A 20726-nucleotide genomic window follows, 5' to 3' on the forward strand; every position below is an offset into this window, starting at 1 on the left:
ACACTGACGCGGCTGGCCACGCCCTCGGGGCAGGCAGGGGCGGGTTTACGCCCGCCCTGAAGACGGATAAAAGGGGACGCAAGACCCGAAGGCATCCTCTTGTTCCTGTGCTCTGAAGCTGCACCTCCTCGCTGCACGTGAGCTCGAGACGGAACGAAGAGCCAATTTTGAGCGTTGTAATCTTTCTTTTGTCTGTCGGAGAAATGCCCAAGAAAGGCGGGAAGAGAATGACGACCGAACAGATGGTTCGGGTCCTCATGAAGGAGATGACCGAGCTAAAGAAGCGGGTGGCGGAGAGAGACGGGGAAGGGGGGCCGGAACGTCCGTCGGCTGGAGCAGCTCCAGGAGGGAGAGCCAAGAGGCCAAGGAGGGGACCAGTTGGGGGAGACGTCCCGGTTCCCTGTACCCCGCTCGAAGCGCCAACCCCAGTACCGGCGGAGGGGAATCCGATTCCCGTGGTGGTCACCCCGGTGTCCAATGAAGATATGCCGCCCGAGCTGACAGCACAACTTGCAGCGTGGTTGGGCGAAAGTAGTGAGGGCGCCACGGCTGCTGAGGCGCAGGCGCTGATGAAGCAATTGCGCGAGAAACGGGAAGCAGCCAAGGTGTCCGCGCCGGTTGCAGTAGTTGACAAGCCACAAGGGACGATTGCGACCGCAGAGGCAGCGTCCGGTGCAGGTAAGCGGCCATTGCCGATTGCGAGGGATGAGTCAGCACTCTCTCGTAGAGAAAGGTTGGGTCAACATGTGCCTTTGGCAATTAAGGAAAAGATTTGGGCAGGGGAATATGTGAACATCTTCTCGTTGCTTGTTGATCATTATGAAGTGGAGCATGTTAAGGGTCAGAAAGACCTCATGCATCCGAGTGTTTGGCGCGCAAAAATGGCCGCCTTTAAAGTGAATGAAAATATTGGCAATTGGGGCAATGCATGGGGAATCTTTACGTCGATATTGGGGGAACGTAGGCCCGAGTTGCTTTCCGAGTTGCCGACCTATCAGTCGCGAATCATGGGGTACTCGACATCATACCAGGGTAACCATTGGTTTTGCTACGATAATCTTTTTAGAAAGGCTAAAGAGCATAATAAAAGCTTGACCTGGGATTGTTATGATTCTTTGACATGGGATAAAATGAAGGAGACAGGTATGTTGAAAATGCCATTGGTAGGAAGTAATGTTGGCGAATCCTCCCGCCAATATGGGGGGACGCCCTTTCGTTCAGGTACGGGTACCGACGATCAGTCGAGACCTGCCGGCAATACAGGAAAAAGGGGGTTGTGCTTTAATTTCAACAGAGGTAAATGCACTAGGCCCCAGGGATCGTGTAAATTTAAACATGAATGTAGTGGGTGCGGGTCGCCCCATCCTGAGTCCACGTGCAGAGCCAAAACGGGTGATAACGGGGGGAGAGGAGGCGCCAAACAGGTCTAACATAGTCCGAGGGGCGCCTTTACCTACCCCGATTGATACCTTGGCGATGATTCCCTGGCTCAGTGAATACCCGGATCGTACTTCTGCTGGGGTGCTGCGGAACGGATTTTCGTATGGTTTCCGCATCCCGGTAGGGGACTTTCAGGGTGTGGAGAAGTGTAAAAATCAACTTTCGGTCCTGCAGCATACGACCGTGGTACAGGATAAGATCCGGAAAGAGGTCACTCAAGGTCGGGTCGCCGGCCCGTTTAGTGTACCCCCGGTGCATGATTTTGTTTGTTCTCCTTTAGGGGTGGTCCCCAAGAAGGACCCGGGGGAGTTCCGATTGATTCATAATTTATCAGCTCCACGTGGTCTTTCTGTTAACGATGCAATAGATCCGGAAGTATGTTCGGTGCGGTACGCATCCTTCGATGAGGCCGTAGCCATTTTGAATCGCCTGGGGCCCGGGGCGCTGATGGCGAAGTCAGATATCGAGTCAGCGTTCCGATTGCTCCCGGTACACCCAGACGACCAGCGTCTCCTGGGTTTCATGTTTCAGGGTTGTTATTACATGGATAAGTGTATGCCGATGGGGTGCTCTATATCTTGTGCCTATTTCGAGAAATTCAGTAGTTTTCTACAATGGGTCTTCACAAAGAAGACGGGTTTCCACCATGTAATGCATTACCTTGATGATTTTCTGTTCCTTGGGGCAGCCGGGGATCTCGAATGTGGCCGGGCCTTGGCCGAATTTTGTATGTTAATGAAGCAGTTTGGTGTGCCGTTGGCACCAGGTAAGACGGTGGGTCCTACGACTTGCCTTGAGTTTCTGGGGATCGAGTTAGACTCCAGTGAGGGTTGTTTTCGTTTGCCAGCTGACAAAGTGTTAAAGTTCAGGGCAGCCCTCCGAGTGTGTATAAATGGATCTAAAGTTACGCTGCATCAATTACAGCAGTTGGTGGGACAGTTGAATTTTGCCCTGAGGGTAATACCAATGGCCCGCCCCTTCTCCCGTTCCATTGCCCAAGCTATGGTCGGCCTAAAGGAGGGCCATCATCGCACGAGACTATCGGCTGAGGTCCGCCAGGACATGCGCATTTGGTTAGCATTCCTGGCGGACTTTAATGGTCGAGTCGTCTGGAACAAACCAGCCGTGTCCTCGGAAGAGCTGGGGCTATGGACCGAGTCAGCAGGTAGCATAGGTTTTGGTGCCATCTTCGGCACAAAATGGTCGGCACAAAGGTGGCCGACATGGTGGCATGACAATGGTCTGACAAGTAATATTGCTTTCCTTGAACTTTTCCCCATTTTTGTGGCCCTGAGAACCTGGCCCGAAGGGTTCAAAGATCACTCTGTGATCTTTTGGTCTGACAATATGACCGTGGTCGAGTGCATCAATAGCCAGGCTGCACGATGTAAAATGATTTTAAGACTGCTCAAAGAAATTGTTTTACTGTGTATGCAACTGAATGTGCTATTCAGAGCAAAACATGTCCCGGGGGTAATGAAGCAGGCGGCTGATGCACTGTCTCGTTTTCATATGCAGGCTTTCTCGGGTTTCCTTCCCACAGCGGACCCAGAGCCGGCACCCTTTCCCGAAGCTCTCTGGTCTCTCGGTGCCCCGAACTTCGTCACCTCGTGGGAGAGAGTCTAGCACCAAGGACGAGGAAGGCATATGAAGGGGCGTTTCGGTCCTATTTAGCCTTTTTGGGGCCCGATAGAGAGGGGCTGTGGGGCCACGAGGAATGGGTAGTGAATTTTCTGATGTCCTTACGTAGGGCTGGGAAATCGGTGGCTACGGCCCAGAGGCATCGTGCTGCCATTTCCTTTGTTGCCAGGGCTCATGGTATCCAGGACCCGACAGCGTCTTTCGTTGTACAGAAAGCGCTGCGTGGGTGGCAACGCCTTGAAGGTCGCAGAGTAGATGAGAGGCGCCCGATAGGTTTGGATAGGTTGGCCCAGTTGTTGGCCACACTCCCTTCCACATGTTCATCTCAGTTTGAGACAGTGTTGTTCCGAGCCGCTTTTACGCTGGCATTTCATGGGGCGATGCGGGTAAGCGAACTGGTGGCAAGGAACAAACAGGATGTGACAGGGGGTTTGTGCCAGGAACATGTTCAGATCAGAGGTGAGACAATGACTGTCTCCTTTGTCAGGTCCAAGACCGAGCAAGGTGGGATGGGTGACTGCATAATCATACGCAGGATTCCCGGGTCCTCCATGTGTCCGGTAAAGTGTTTAGAAGAATACCTAGCACGAAGGGTGGCATCATGGGGGGGGGCCTTGTTGAGACACGCGGACGCCACCCCACTGACGAAATTTCAGTTTCAGCGGGTGCTTGCGATGTCAATTGCCGCTGCGGGCTTGAACCCGGGCGAGTTTGGGACCCATTCCTTTCGGATAGGGGCTGCTACAGAAGCTACAGCTAGGGGTCTTAATGTTGAACAAGTGAAACGAGTGGGGCGTTGGTCCTCCAATTGTTATAAGAGGTATGTGCGGTTACACATGTTGTGAAGCTGTAATGATGTACTCACGCCTCTTGTTTTTGTTTGGTTTTCAGTTGCGCAAGCCTACAAGGCGGGGCGGACTATGCAGTCGACCCAACACCGGGCCAGCGGTCAGACATCACCGGCTGTGAAAAAGGAGGTGTGGGTCGTGGGCCACTCACACGTGAGGCGTGCCGCGGACGTATTCAAAGCAGGTGACATGATTCACGTAGCTGGGGAATACGGGTACAGGGTGTCCTTCTACGGAAGAGGCGGTCTCTGTATTGACCAGTTTCAAACATTTTTCGAGGGTTTGTTAGGGCGGACGAGGTCACCGCCGTCTATAGTCATAGTACATCTAGGGGGCAATGATTTGGTCACCACCGGTAGACGACTTCTCCTGGAGGCAATGCTTTCCACTGTAAGTTGGTTGGCGAGGAGAGTTCCGGGGTGCATAATTGCGTGGTCCCATATGATCCCACGAAAGGTGTGGCGAGGGGCTATTTCTATTCATGCTTTGAATCATTCTGTTAGAAAGCTTAATAACAAAGTGAGTAGGTTGTTCCGTTCCAGGACATTGCATTCTATTTCGCATGGCTGTATTAGTGATGACAGTATGTATTTGGGGGATGGTGTGCATTTGTCTCGGGTGGGGAATGAGTTACTCATAGGAGACTTCTTAGCATGGTTAAAAACGTTAAAACATGACCTTTAGGTAGGAGCTTTGTGGGGGGTCCAGATAGCCGGTCAACTATCCGGCCTGTGGCGGTAAGGTCATGATCGGTGAGCACTAATTGGAAGATCCCTATGAGTGGGCGTCACCCAACACGGATGGGAGCGCTCGGGAGAGGTGGCCATTGGCCCCTCAACGGGGAGGCGGTCCCTTCTAAGGATGGGTCGCCGAAAGAAAAGGAAAGGCGGTCAAGGCCCCTTCCTGGGTAGGAGGGGTTACAGCCCCCTCCTGGGGAATTTCCCGGGGCCAGTGACGTCTGCGACGGCAGATGTGGTAAGTTGTGTGGGGTTTGGGGGGAGGTCTACGCTACCTTCTAGATACCTCACACGAGTCCTCGAACGACCTTTAAATGGCGTCGAGTTTATTGGTGCCCCCGTCAAGTCAAGGGAAATTGGTAGTTGCACTGGAGGTACGCCTCAGTCCTGTCGCCCCTCCCAAGTGGGGGGGGTATTTCTGGTTAGGGATCTTGACACCGGTTACGACCTTGCCGTTGGCCCTTAAACGTTAGGATGTACAATTTCAAAATTTCAAGTCAATGTTTTGTAGGATGTTAGTTCGGCTAGGAGAACCTCTGTATTAGAGAATCTGTTAAGGTTAGCCAAACATCGCAATGTGGTAATGAAATTGTACATTAATATAATGTTTTAATTTTTGTTTTAATAAATACGGCCGGGAGGGTCACTCCCTCCCTCTTCCAAAAACTTCAAGAACTGTTTCCGGTTTCCCTCCTTTGGGGATTGTGTTGAGAGGGGGTGGCGGGTATCTCAGCCATATGGAAAGGGGCGACCACTCGGTCCCCCCGCACGTATGGCAGAGTACCACGATCCCCCCGGGAAGCCATCTTGGGCGGGAGGCGTGTCTCGGCTGGTATGCCCGAAGCGGCGTAGCCGGGGCGCGCTTTTTCCCGCCCTAGAGTGGGCTGGCCTAGACACTGACGCGGCTGGCCACGCCCTCGGGGCAGGCAGGGGCGGGTTTACGCCCGCCCTGAAGACGGATAAAAGGGGACGCAAGACCCGAAGGCATCCTCTTGTTCCTGTGCTCTGAAGCTGCACCTCCTCGCTGCACGTGAGCTCGAGACGGAACGAAGAGCCAATTTTGACCCACCCACCAGCCCCTGAAGACAGCAAGTGGTTTTAATAATGTCTGAATAAAAATTTGATGGATAACTCTGATTTTCGTTTACAGGTTATGGTGATTATCGTGATGACTTTGAGTATGCAATAAAGTCTGGTCAATTTGTGTTATGTTTTGCAAATAAAGTATTTCTGCTTTTTTGTTTATCAGTAAGCATGCTTTTAATAAAGTGGTTGTTGCTACTGTCTTTTCATAGTTGGTCATTTAGTAATTTAGTTAGCATTGTCGTATTTATTTTGGTCGGGCGGTAAGGTCATGATCGGTGAGCACTAATTGGAAGATCCCTATGAGTGGGCGTCACCCAACACGGATGGGAGCGCTCGGGAGAGGTGGCCATTGGCCCCTCAACGGGGAGGCGGTCCCTTCTAAGGATGGGTCGCCGAAAGAAAAGGAAAGGCGGTCAAGGCCCCTTCCTGGGTAGGAGGGGTTACAGCCCCCTCCTGGGGAATTTCCCGGGGCCAGTGACGTCTGATGTAGTACAAGTGAATTGGCATACATGTTGTCTAAAACACATATGGCGAAGTATTGCATGTTTTACAAGTAAATGGACCAAACTCTTATCATTATTGTGAACTAAATGTAACATCCCAGGCTACCATGATAGGAACATACAGATGAGGCAAAATGTATTGTAGAACGGTCGCATTCAGTTATGGTGACAATTCTTTGCGAATAAGTTACCTGGAAAAATGCTGTATAAAGTCAAAACATCTCACAGCTGCAGCTTAAAAAGTTAAGAAAGGGCCGAATATGTTGGTTCAATTTATACTTACATTTGATTATCATAACCAAAACAAATTATTTCAAATATTGAGCCTCATTGTCAGAATTTCAGAAACCGTCCCTAATACATGGGTGACCTTAGAGAGCTCCCAAGAAACAAGCCACAATTGTGAAGCCTTAATGTCGTAAGAAGACTTGACAGTGAAAGCTGGTCAAGAAGCTCTTTCTGTAAACTAGGTAGAACTGCATCCTCTCATCACACTTTGTTAATTTTTGACAGTATGAAAATAATTAAAGGAACACCTCCATTAAAGCTATGCTAACAAACAAAACCTCTAAAATGAAAAGGCCAGAAAAGAATCCCTTAACTACTGGGACCACATTGGATGAAGACCTGAGCTCAACACCAGGGGTTGCTATTATGCAGGAATTTCTCCCAGCAGTTCCTCAAGGAGATCAAGGATGGAGTTAGTGGGGGCGTGGCTAGCTGGGCTGCGACATGGCCGCTTTCTAAGCGAGCTCCCTCAGCTGAGGGAAAAATCCTGCATTAATCCTACATCACCCGCAACTATGAGGGCATGGAGACATCGCAATAAGTTGTGGAAACCCTGGTGCACATGGTGAGCTGCTTTCCCCAACGCGAGAGAGAGATCCGGAGCCCCTGCGCCACTATCTGCTGGAGCCGGGCGACGCTGACGCTGGAGGTTGGGCGCTGTGCGGCTCCCCTCCGTTGAGCCCCAAACTTGAGGCCGGGGTCGCGAGGGCCAATCACCGCTGCTGCTGCGGACCTCCCGTAATCGCTGCTGGGGCACGGAGGTGATCGCGGAGGGCGGCGAACACCCGGCGCGAATGGTCCAGTGTCCGGATACTGAGGCTGCTGCAGACTCGATTCCCAAGGTACGATTTATGGGGATTGTTGGCGGCCGAGCGGGCGGCGCCATTTTGGCTGACATCGTGCGGAGTTGCTGAGCGGCCAGGCCCCAGCTAAAAGCTGCAGAGCTGCCCATACACGGAGCCCTTTCCTATGCAGTTTAGTGAAATCGTGCTCAGCGCTTCAGATTGGACTGTCCCCTGCATTATATGGTGGCTCACGGAGGATGCATAATGCGTGGGTGTGCCTAGCGAACGGCTGCCATTGAGAAAGATGTATGGCCTCTTTGATGTACTGACCTGATGTACTTTGTTTTTATGTTTCTCCAGCACTTTAGACACCAACTATGATTTTGAATGTATTTTGAATTGTATTCAGTATTATTTATATGTAATGTATTTATTTTTATAACGCCTGTATATGTTGGATGATTTATGTTTTACTCTCATCATATAGTCTGACCTTTGTTCGTTTGCTATATGATTTTTAATATACCAATTAAAAACATGTTTTTTATATAATTTTTATTTTCGATTGTTCCTTTTACCACTGGTTTAGGTTAATTGTTCACCTATTTAATTGATGGCCTAGGATTTTTACTCACATCAAAATGCTGAATTATCAAGACAGGGACCTCATCCTACGTTTGGCGCGAGAAAAAGGAACAAATTACTCACAAGGGAAACACCATCTCCTTCTATCCGGACTTCACTCCGGCGGTGCAGGCCGCGCGGAGGGAGTTTCTCCCAGCCAAACGCCTGCTGCTGCAGGCACAGATCCCATACTCGCTCCTATACCCTGCAAAGCTCAAAGTGTCTTATGATGGGACGACACATTTTTTCACTGATGCTAAGTCTGCTCTTAAATTTGCCAGGCATGTCTGTGGTCCGAAATTGAAAGCAGCGGGTGGGGAACGAGAGCAGGAAAGAGATCACTGAGTGATAATGACTGAACTACCTCCTTGTATTGCTTGCATTCACATTGGCGTTGTTATAGAAAGCATATGCATGCTCTGTTTGTTATTCATACTGTACTGTATATTCCAGGCCGACTCAAAGATCTGATTGTTAATATTCCTGTTAGTTCGCTTCATTGGCCATATGCCTCCTCGCACCTTATTTACCTGCGACACCATAACCCGTAAGAATTCACCTGTGGCATCGCGGTTGTGTTTACATTCCCCTCAGCCACCCTGTGTGAACAGGGGAGTATGCTTGTGCTCCCTTGCCCTCCTGGGGTGTTTCCCTAAGTTCAGTTTTATCCACTTTTTAGGTGGACATAGGGGGGTTTGACACAACCAGATTGGGGGGTTGGAGTGGGTGGGGGGTGGGTTGGGGCAGTTGGGTGTTTTGTATTGTACCGGTCTCTGGGCTCTGAGTTAACCATTGGGATGCACTGTTGGATTACGTGTGATTGGGTGGTGGGTAGGCACACACTCATAGCGAGACTCTTCTGGGGGCGAATACAGAAGTAATTCAGATCCTAACATGGAATGTACGGGGACTAAACTATAGCAGGAAGGCGCGTCTGATTCATGCGTACTTAGTGAGACATAACATCGACATCTGTTTCCTACAGGAAACTCACCTCAATTCACAACCGTCATCGAAACTGAAACACAGTAGATGGGAGGGAGTCCACTCTGCGATTTACTCCAACTATGCAAAGGGGGTGGCAATACTTATTCATAGGGAGTTGGATTGGAGGGAGAATAAGGTATATCTTGATCCAGAAGGGCGATACATAGTGCTTTAAGGCCGCCTGGGTGGTAGACCAGTTGTGTTGGCTGCTATCTACGGGCCGAATGTGGACTCGCCGGAGTCTTTGACCTCAGTTCCCCTGGTGTTAGATGAGCTGTATTTCCATCTTCAAAATAAACATTACTTAATGTGGGACACTTTTAATGCAAACCCTTACCAACAAGCGGAACGTCTTAATCAACTCATACAAATCGCCTGGCCCTCTGAGTGCCTAAAATATCTGGTGGTCCTACTTGGTCACAGCCTCAGTAAGGTTTTAACCCTGTATTGCCCCAAACTCATTAAAGATATGAGACAGCATTTCCAGTGATGTTACTCAAAGTATTTCTCATGGCTAAGCAGCATCACAGTGATCAAATGAGAATGTTGCAATCAACACTTTATCTCTTCCAGACAATCGCTCTTCTGGTTCCACCCTCAAACCTTAAGCAGCTCAAATGTAATATCTGGCAATAACAAAAAGGGAACTGGCAGTTCAACAAAATATATCTTACTTCAGAGTACCCTACTGAGATTTCTAGTTCAGTGTGGAAAAAAAAAACGACGAAGCAGTGGTGTTTATGGACAATCTAACAGCTGTCATTCCTCTTTGCCAGGTGTCTTAGATGAGCGAAGTTAGAGTTTATACTCAACATTAGTGTCATGAAAGCAATATTGGACAAAGTTGTCTCAGAATCGGGCTTCATGCCATTTCTCTCCCCAGTCACACCTACCTTCTATATCTATTTTATGCCGGCTAGAGAGAGATCGAGCTTTCGTATCTGGAGAGAAAAGACACGCCTCATGGTAGGCTCCCTCTTCTCAAACCAACAGATTATTTCCTTTGAGGGAACTCTGACAACAGTTTGGTCTCCAAGGAGACTAAGTAGTTTGTGTATACCCAAGTCTTTCATTCGATCCTTCAGTCAGAGAAGGGGCTTTGAGCAGTAGCGGCTGTCACAAACACAAGTGGGGGTGGGGGGACGGGGATTAGGGAAATAATCATAATTGTTTTTTAAACATATCTGTTCCAATGCTGCCCACCTCCTCAGCGCTTCTCTTCTCTCCTGATAGTGTCCCAGCAGTCCGTTGGACACCAACACAGGCTCCCCACCCAATCCCTGTGCTGCTCTCAATAGCATGAGAGCAGCACCAGGATTGGTCTGAGCGGCTTGTTTTGCCACTCAGACAGTGTCTGGGAGTCTGTGCTGTTTCTCCAACCCAGCTGTGAAACACAGCTGGGTTGGAGAGGCCTAAGTGCACATGTCAGTTTGGCCGGCCGAATACGGCCAGTGAAACAGTCATGCACACTTACAGTGTGCACTACTCTTCCCCTGCTGGCTAGGACAGCCAAGCCCCACCCAGATTTGGCTGGCTGTAGAGGGAAACTGGAAAAATAAAATTATATTAAAACCAATTAATTTTCCCCCTCTTTCCCTCAGCTGCCTCTCAGCAGGGGTGACGCTCCTCGCCCATAGCGGAGGAGACACCACTTGCCTCGAGATCCTGCACTGGGCTTGAGAAATCTTTTAAAGATGTCCTATATAACAGAGTTCAGAACTCTACATTCTATAGATATCTTACTGATACTACTCCTCATGGCAAGACACCCAGACAAAAAAGGTAAAAAGAAACCATGGAGTTGAAATGTGGCATAAGGAGTGGGGAAAACTCTGTGATAGGGTGCACACATTTGCAATAAATGTTCGGCTACAAAAAACATAGTACTTAATATAAAATCTTGATGAAGTGGTTGAGAACATTGGAGAGAGTGGGGAAGAGGAATACAACTGAGGGCATTCAATGCTGGAGAGGATGTGAGCTACTTACTTCTTCTATGGAATTGCCCCTAACATGATTAGAGACTGGGAGGAGGTGATTGCATGGAACTATGTGTAAGAAAACGTTGTGAGATACACATCAGACACACCACCATGAATCCTCCGGGTGTCCGGTTTTTTCAGAAATGTCTGGGTTTGGGAGGTTTCTTTAGGTGACTGCCAAGTCTGGGCCCAGTTAACGCAGCTAATCCTATTGGCAAATCAGGTCAATTTTTTGACAGAAAAAGTTGATGTCTCCACATTATATTTTAGGCCTTTTCCTGCCATGCGTAGTCGAGGCCCACCCATACAAGAAGGGTACAGGTTTTATCATAACAAGTGGGGAATTCTGGGCAGTAGCAATTTTCTGGATCCTGGAGTGTTGTAGGCTGTCTAACACCCTGGTGTGTTATATTTGGGGGAAACTTCCAAATTGGTTCAAACCTCCTATCTGCCCATAGAGGGGCTGAAAGACACTTGCCCCTTCTGGCTTGGTGGTGGTATGGACCGATGCCAGGTTTGGCTGACCTATCCTTGTGTTTGTTTTGGCAACATTTTGAGATCCCTGGTGTCTAGTGGGAATTCTGCCCTCCCAAGGAGCAAATTGAGCATAAAGCCCCTGTCTTCCTCCAGGAAAGGGGGTGGGGGGCACAAAGACTGGTTTTCCTTTTTTGGGGTGGGAGTATGACCCAATGCCGGAGTGTGATGCCCTCATCCCTTTTTGTTTTTTGCCCCAAATGCAACATCTCTAGCATCTAGTGGTCTTTCTGCCCCTCGGGGGGTGGGGGGGGGGGGGGGGTGGGGGGGTCACACTGGGAACAAATCCTTAAATCTGCCACCCCAAGGGGGAAGAAAGACTATACTGCCTTTTTTTGGAGTGGGAGCATGGCCCTGTGTATCGTAGGCTGCCCACACGCACCCCGTTGTATTTTTTTATTTGTCTTGTAGGTTTTATGCCCCTCCTGTTACGCCCTTTTTTGGGTTGGATGCATGCTCATGGTTGGCAAACCATACATTTCCTTTTGATATTTAATCCCCAGTGTCTGGTGGGCATTAGATTGGGGCAAGTCCCCTAATATACTTCATTTTTGGGGTGGGGGAATGGTGGGCAGCCCCGCCCCTATGTTTTATTTGTTTTCTATTTATCCCTGGTGTTTAGTGGCCTTTCAGCCACCCCAATACAGAAGAAGCAGATTGGGGCAAATTGTCCCCACCTCTATGTTTTTGCTTGCTTATGTAATCCCTGATGTCTAGTGGGCTTTCTGCCCCCTTGGTGGAAATTTGGGTGGATTTGCTCCTTCCACCCCCAGGAAGGCAGAAAGTCTAAAACTTTGGAGGGAGGTGTAGGGAGCACAAGCCCTTGTCCAAGTGGCCGCTCCCTCAGCCAACAATCTCTGGTGTTTAGATCCCTGCTTGTTGATCACCCTTCCCTGCACTGGGTAGAGATACCATTGGAAACAGGATATTCTCTCCTTTTCAGCAGTACCTCCCCAACTCAGTCAGTGTTCAGGGACCTGAGGCAGACCCCTGAGCATGAACGGCTCATCTTATTTTCACTTTTGTATTAAATTACATAAGCACGCTCTGCCTGCTGATCGTCATTACCCACACCAAAAAAAATAACAAGCATTGGCAAAGCCAATAGGTCTCGCCTATGCAAAGTAGATTTTCCACAGCATTGGTGGGCTGCAAATCTGGATTTTATTAAAGACACAGAGGCTAATATTATGCAATAAATCCTTTATTGTCACCACTCAGCAGCATGTTAAAAGCTTCTAGAATATAGAGCTTAAACAAACATTACAAAGGTAACAAAAAACCCCAGCAACTAGTCCTCTTCCTTTTTTTATCGACTGCGAATTGATAAAAACTTATTTTCCTTAGTAAACTTTTTAACGTTGAATCCTCCACACTTTGTTTATGGTAAATTCATCCTCTGTTTAAAAACGGGGTATTCTAGTCACTTCTTAAACTTGTCCTGAATTGATGAAGATAAACAACATGAGGGATGGGTGACAAAAGGGAGGGATAATATTAGCCTCCATGTCTTTAATTAAATCCAGATTTTCAGACCAACAAGGCTGTGTAAAATCTACATTGTATGTCAAGACCCGGAGGCCAATTTTATGCAAGTTCAAAACGTATTCACTAAACATCTTGCTGCATTTTCAATAGGTTTGAAGTAAAAACGTCTAAACAGGGAATCAGTAGACCAATCAGTACATCGTAAGATGTGTTGCAGACTTCCACCCATCATACATGCTTTAGAAGCAGCCACACCCGGAACTAAATGCGTCCCAAACATAATAACGTCAGTACCGCACATCTTCATCATTTCTTTCACCCACCTTGCCAACGTGGGGGTGTAAACGGCCTTGTGGGGATGTCTGAAAGAAAATAGTAATTGCTCAACTCCAGGAGGTCTTTACAACCTAGTTCTATGTTCGTATTCCTTCATACAACTCACAACACACACTTTCTCTTTTTCATCCAAATATGGATAAAATATGGTTGAGGAATTGGTCTTTGTTCTCTGGTTTATATGAATACAAACACCCTCCGGTGTGAAACATCAACCTGAGATCGCCAAAGCACACACATCAGACAGAAAGAAAGCAAACATAGCAACATTGTCAATTTGAAGGATAACTCTTTCAAACTTAAGTCCGTATTAACATTCCAAGATTCCAGAAAAAGAAGAATTTGCGAAACATCCCAAAGTGAGGTATATCTAGCAGCTGGAGGTTTAGCCAACCTAATGCGTCTCAACACTCTCCTTACCATCATGCCCATTAACTAAAATGTGGCCTGCTGAAATAACCGATCTATGCAAGTTCACTGATCTGTATGCTAAACCACTGGAAAACAAATCAGTTAAAAAGTTTAACACTTGAACTACATCTGCTGATACGGGACCCAAATCCCTTTCCATACACCAACTATTCCATTTACTCCAGTCCAATCTGTAGGCCTTCCTAGTTCCAGGTCCACAGGACTTCTCAATGAGCCTCAAAGCCTCTGATGAAAGACCTCACTTATTCCAGACTCCTGAAAGTCTCTGTGCCACTAGTTGAAGTTGACCTGATTCCACTAGACATTGTAACTCTCCTTTAGGTCTCCTCAGGATTCCTGGAAATGCCAGAAGAAGTACCGGGAAATCCACACTCATCTCTAACAATATTGGGTACCGAGAACTCCAAAAAGGGGCGATCCCAACCACTGTCTCTTTCCACCTGCGTATCATCCCTGTCACTCTGCCAATCATAGCAAAAGGGAGGAAGGCATACGGTTGGAGGCCTCTCCAATCCTTGAGGAATGCATGTATTCCGGCTGCCTTCAGATCCGGGTGCCTACTGAAGAATCTCTTCATTCTGTTCGCAAAAAAGACCTTTCTGAAACGGACCCCACAACATATTCAATTTCGACTTGTGTCCAATCGCTCAAGTCATAAAATATCCTCGAGAACCAATCTCCTACTGAATTTGAAATCCCTGGAATATGTTCTGCCTGAAGATCAAGGCCTCTTTCCATGCCATACTCCCAAAATACACTTGCTAGATCCGCCAAACCCTTCGAACGTGGTCCTCCCACTCTGTTTACATATCTCACCGCAGACACATTGTCCATTCTCAAAATCACTGAACATTTGGCAGTTTGATCCCCAAAACATTGTATCGCAAAATAACCTGCTAAGAGTGCTAAAGAATTTATATGCAAGTTCTTTTCCTGCTCGATCCATCGACTGCCAGTTCTCTGCAGACCACAGCTTGCACCCCTACCTTACAAGCTTGTATCTGCTTCCACAATTAAATCTGCATTCTCCCCAAATATTGCATGCCTGTTCCACACTTCAATATTTCTTAACCACCAGGCGAATTCCTGTTTTGCCTCCTGGGAGAGCCAAATATTCTCTGAATATTTCAAACCATTCCTTAAATGAAAAACCTTTAGTCTCTGTAATGCCCTGTAGTTTAAGGGTCCAGGGAAAATAGCCTGAATTCTAGAAGACCACAGACCAACAATGCGTGCTAACCTCCTCAAAGAAACTCTTTGCGAATCCTTTTCAATTTTTCCTTTGGTAACCTCAAGACACCCTCCACTGTGTCTACCACAAATCCTAAAAAATGGATTTGCTGACTTGGTATAAACTGCAATTTATTTCTTGTTCACTGCAAAACCCAAATATTCCAGTAAGCCCACTGCTAGCCTCGTGTGAGATAATAGTTCTCCCCTGTCCTGATCCATAATCAAAATATTGTCTAAGTAAATAATCAGACACACAAACCTCAGAAACCTTTGATGGTGTATCCATATTGGTACAGTGAGGTAGGCATCCTTCAGATCCAAGCCTGTCAGCCAGTCTCTCTTTAACAGCACATCCTTTAAAAGATGAATACCCTCCATCTTGAAATGATGATAGATTACCCAGTCTTTCAGTGCACGCATATTTATTACTGGGCACATTCCCTTGGTTTTTTTTTCTTACAAGAAAGATATTGCTTACAAAACCGTCTGTTAATCTCTCTCTCTCTCTCACAAAAGCCTCTTTATTTATTAAATCATGAACTTCTTTGTCTATCAGATTCATCTGATCTTTTGGAAGGTTACTGAACCGGAGAACCTACAAATTCTGTTTGAAGCCCCGAACAGTTTCTAGAACCCAAGGATCTTTTGTGATCGACAACCATCTTTGATAAAATTGGGCAAGTCTGCCGCCCAATTTTAAGGTGATAACAGAAGGGTCTTCACTTACCAGGTGATCCTCTGTTCCTTCTGTCCCCATGGTTATATCTTACCCTCGCTCTCTGTCTCTGGGGATAAAAGCTTCCTCCTCTACTGAAGGATTGCTGTACCTCATAGTCTTTGTCGCTGCATTAGAAAGAGCCTCTAGTGATACATTAACCTCACTCTGGGACCGGCTCCTTCTTCTCCTGGCTGAACTAAAAGCACGCTCATTAAAAACTTTTTTGATATCCTTCTGGGATTTTTTTTTTTATAAAACCTTTATTTCAATAAAAGCAATGCAGTTACAGGCCTACAACCACAGGGGCCGGACGTTGCTAAAACGAAACGGAAACACAAAATAGCATCGTTACACAGCTCTTCAGCCGACAGCCCGGGGGCCCGGCAGCGATTCCGCATATTATTCTGGAAAGTCCTGTGGTGGTAAACAGGATAAATTGAAGGTTTCATATTTTACATATATATAAATAAACAAGGAAAAATACACTGAAAAAACTGGCAAGGCAAAAGGAAACTGTACGGTGAGTGTCCGTCTCAGGGGCGTACCGGAACATGGTATATGCGATGTAGATGTATATAGATGAAATCTTGGGAAGAGGGGGTGCCAGGAGCGAGTGAACACAGCATCAGCAGAAATATGTACCAAACAAGGAATGTGCGGTCACTGGGACTGAGGGAATTCAGGGACGTCCACAGGAGGAGGAGTACAGATCTCCCCGCGGTACAGATTCCATTGGTTCCATATTCTCCCCCACTTCTTGGGTCTGCCACGAGCAACATATACAGTTTTTTCCCTAAACATGCACCAATCCATGTTTTCTTCCCAAGCTGAGATCAGAGGTGCTCTTTGGGATCCCCATAGTTGAGCTATGTCCCTTTTAGCTACCATACTACCAAGGGTAGCCCATTGCATCTGTGCCACATTATAATCGTTTGGCTCCCATACATTCAGTAAACAGCGTCTGGCCTCCGGCAACAACGAAACTCCCTTAACTTCATCCATGACGGCATGCACACGATTCCAAAACACCACCACATCCGGGCACTTCCATATAATATGGGACGCCCCTTTGCTGGGGCAGCTGTGCGCGGTACAAATAAAAATAACATAACATAACATGAAGAAAGGTAGCAATCAAACCACACCCGCGCTTGCACAACCCATCCACTGAATAACCCATACGTAGCAACCGCGGACCTGTGATATAGATACAATGTAGGATTTTTAATTGCACCAGCCGGAGACGGGCCGGAATCGCGACCTCTTTGGAGAAGATATTGCAGCCTGCCAATCTTCATCGTCCAACTCCAGTCCATCGCCGGTCCAAGCACCCCGAAGCTGCAAAAGCAAATCCGATCGATCGTTAATACGTTTTTTGTATATTAGGGAAATAGTGCTATCTGGGACGTGTCCGTCAAGCACTCTATCCTCGAGAGGAGAAGACTCCGGGATAGTGGTCCCGGCCGGGAAAACCGAACCAATCGCATGACGGACCTGCAGATAACGAAAATGCTCCTTATCACTAAGCGCATATTCCGATTTGAGCTCGTCGAAAGTCTTGACCCTGTTCTTGACCCAGAGATCCCCGACCCTACTAATGCCAATGAGGTCCCACTTCTCAAAGCCTTTCGTAGTCCAAAGACTGCCCAATCTCTCTGCAGCGTAGAGTGGGGTCGCTCTAGTCAATCTGTCCGACCACCCCATAGCTGCGTTTGCGCTACACCACACCCGCACCGCGACCCCGGTGGGCCCAGTCAGTTTCTTTCCAGTCGATCTGGAGAATAGCGCCCTGTTATAGTTCCCTCCCGGCAGCTGTCATTTGTCCATTTCGAATGCAGGATTCGGAACGGGGCCGTACATGGCATGATTAATTTCACTTAATTGGGATGCCCAATAGTAACGTTTAATGTCCGGCAGTGCAATGCCCCCATCGTAGGGCAATGCGAGGATGCCCACCCCATATCAACTTCCTCTGTAGGCTCTCAATCTCACGAAAGTAACTGGCGGGTACAAGATCAAGCGTATTTTGGACGGCAGACAGGAATCGGGGTAGGGACATCATCTTGAAAAGAGCTGCCCTTCCGACCGGGGACAGCGGCAGGCCGCGCCAAGCTGTCACGTCGGATTTAAGCCGGAGAAGCGGGGGAAGCAGGTTCCGTTCATACCGAGCCGCGGGGTCTAGTGATATGAAGATCCCCAGATATTTAAAACCGGCATGTGAGATCGGTATAGGGCAGCCACGTGGCAAGGGGGTACTTCCCCGGTGAGTGAATAAATACTGGATTTAGCCCAATTGATCACTAGACCGGAGTTCTTCCCGAACGAACTGAGTACATCAAACAGTACCCCCAGTGACTTCCGAGGGGAAGTGAGATATAGCAGAATGTCGTCCGCGTATAACGATATGCGGTCTTCAAAGTCAGGAGACCACCTAATGCCTTTGAGCGACGGTTCCCACTGCAGCCAACCAGCAAGGGGTTCTAAGGCAAGCGCGAAGAGTAATTGAGATAGAGGGCACCCCTGTCGCGTACCCCTCCCAAGAACAAAGGATTCCGAGACTCTGCCATTAACCACCACCTGAGCCAACGGTTCCTCATATTGGAGTTTAACCAAACCGATGAACCCGGGGCCAAAACCGAATTTCACGAGGGCCGCCCACAATTATGGCCATTCCACAGTGTCGAAGGCCATCGTGGTATCCAAGGAGACCAAGATGGCCGGCTCGCGCAACGACTCCGTTCTAGCCAGGATGCCATGAAGACTACGCAGGTTAAGCGCGGTTTTGTGGTGGGGAATAAACCCGGACTGATCTGGGTGTATCAGGTCGCCGATCACCTTTATCAGCCGGTTTGCCAGAAGTTTTGCCAAGATCTTAGGTTCGGCGTTCAAGAGCGATATCGGTCTGTACGATGCACATAGGTCCCGGGGTTTCCCTTCTTTATGAATAACAACAATGGACGCCAGTCTCTGATCTCGGGGAAGAGATCCGACATCTCGCGATTCTAGAAACATCTGACGAAGGTGCGGCGCCATTTTGTCGGGACGTAACTTATACAGTTCGATGGGAATGCCATTCGGGCCCGTTGCTTTCCCCGAGCGGATGGAGCAGATAGCGAGCGCTATTTCATCGTTAGAAAATTCCGCCTCCATAAGCTCTTTGTCCGAATCAGACAAGCTAGGCAGTTCGATATCTCTAAGCAACAAATGCGAGTCCTCCTCCGGTCTGTCTGAGACCGGTGCATATACCTTTTGGAAATGGTGTGTGAAACTCTCCACTATCTCAACAGGATCCACAACCCGCACTCCATCCACTCTCTCAATAACAGGCACAACACGATTCAGTCTTTCCTTTTTATCCAACCAGGCAATCAGTTTCCCCGCTTTCTCTCCAACATCATACAGATGCCCCTGTTGCTCACGACTCATAGCTTTGGCCGCGTCAGTCACCAGAGCTCTATAATCAAACTGTTTAAGGGCTAAAGCGTGTAACTTATCCTGTGTAACTCCAGATTGCAACTCTTCTTCCAAGTCAGTGATTTCAGTCTCCAGTCGTACAACCTCCTCATTCTTACTTTTCTTTGCACTAGCAATTAACGACAGAGTTTGGCCACGGATTACCGTCTTGAAAGCTTCCCATACTGAAATGGAGGAAGACACCGACCCTACATTTTCAGTGAAATAATGGTCCATAGACTTAACCACACCAGCCCTGGTTTTGGGATTGCGAAGGTGCCAGGGATTAATCGGAGCCACTCGACACTCCGCTCCCAGCTGTATATCGATAGAGAGCCAAAGAGGGGAGTGGTCCGAGATACCCCTGGCTAGGTGTCTAACTTCTCTCACCGAGACGGCCTGCACCGCCGGTACAAGGACATAATCAAACCTAGAAAGGCTCCCATGTGCGCCTGAGTGAAAGGTGTATTGTGCCTGTCCGGGGTGCAGCAGCCTCCAACAATCCACCAGACCCAGTGTTTTCAGGAAGTTACCCAGCCAAGATTGCGATCTAGCAAGATCCCTGGGGGGGCTGCGGTCCTCCCTACCACAGACAACAGAATTAAAGTCACCACCCACAACCAAAATACCTTCAGGGAGCCCCAACACCACCCCTCCCAAATCAGCAAACGTCGTAGTTTGTAAACCTGGCGGGACATATACAGAGAGTATGGAGATCGTCTTCCCCTCCCACCTGCCCATAATAGCAGCATATCGTCCCCTATCGTCAAGTATAGTATCGTCTATTTCCAGGGGGAGGGAGTTTCTGGCGAGAACGCCAGCCCCCCTCGACCCAGTAGTGAATCCAGAGTGCGCTACCAGACGATAGCCTCGCCTATTCATTGCATGGCATGTGTTCCCTATCAGATGTGTTTCCTGTAACAACACTACATCAGGGGGAAGACGTTTCAAATACTGCAATACTATCCCCCGCTTTATCCTGAACGTTCACATTCCAACTTAACACCCTCAGCCCCCTACCCAGAAATGAAGACAGATTCCCTCCCATAACGAAACGGACACTAGAATCAAAATATGCAGTAATACATAGCCTCGAAACAAACAAATGTAAAACAAAGTCCCCCCCACCACCCTCAAAAGAATACCCCAAACACCCCCCCACCCTGCACCCCTGCGTAAGCCCAAAAAGCCACCCCAACTTGCAGTGTGCCTGTTGCCCCAATATGAAACTAATCTACAAAAAGAGAAAAGACCCCTGAAGGAGGAAGAGTCCCGATTCCCCACCGCCTCTGGATATTTACAAATATACATACAAAACTCAAAAAGTCATCGAACCACTGCTGCTAAGTCCATACAGCACTCATGCCGATCGGCACTCACTCCTCCTGCTCCGATGGGCTGCCGTCGGCGACCCCCGATTGCTCCGGGGGGTCTCGATGCATTGGCAGACTATCAAGCCAGTCACTGACGACCTCGGGCCAGTCAAAGAAGAGCGCACGTTCCTTGTATTCAATGCGTAGCCGGGCAGGGAAGAGCATAGCGTATTTCAGACCCATGTCTCTAAGTCTCCGTTTCACTCCCATGAATCCCATCCGTTGCTTTTGTACAGAC

The 20726-nt window shown here is 48.3% G+C and overlaps 1 protein-coding gene across 1 annotated transcript in view; it reads left to right on the plus strand.

Moving 5' to 3' along the window:
* SLX4IP (SLX4 interacting protein) overlaps positions 1 to 20726 on the plus strand; it is a 616355-nt gene that overhangs the window by 267326 nt on the left and 328303 nt on the right. The window lies entirely within an intron of this gene.

This window comes from Lissotriton vulgaris, chromosome 6 (genome assembly GCF_964263255.1).
Source record: "Lissotriton vulgaris chromosome 6, aLisVul1.2, whole genome shotgun sequence".
In the NCBI taxonomy this organism is placed as follows: domain Eukaryota; kingdom Metazoa; phylum Chordata; class Amphibia; order Caudata; family Salamandridae; genus Lissotriton; species Lissotriton vulgaris.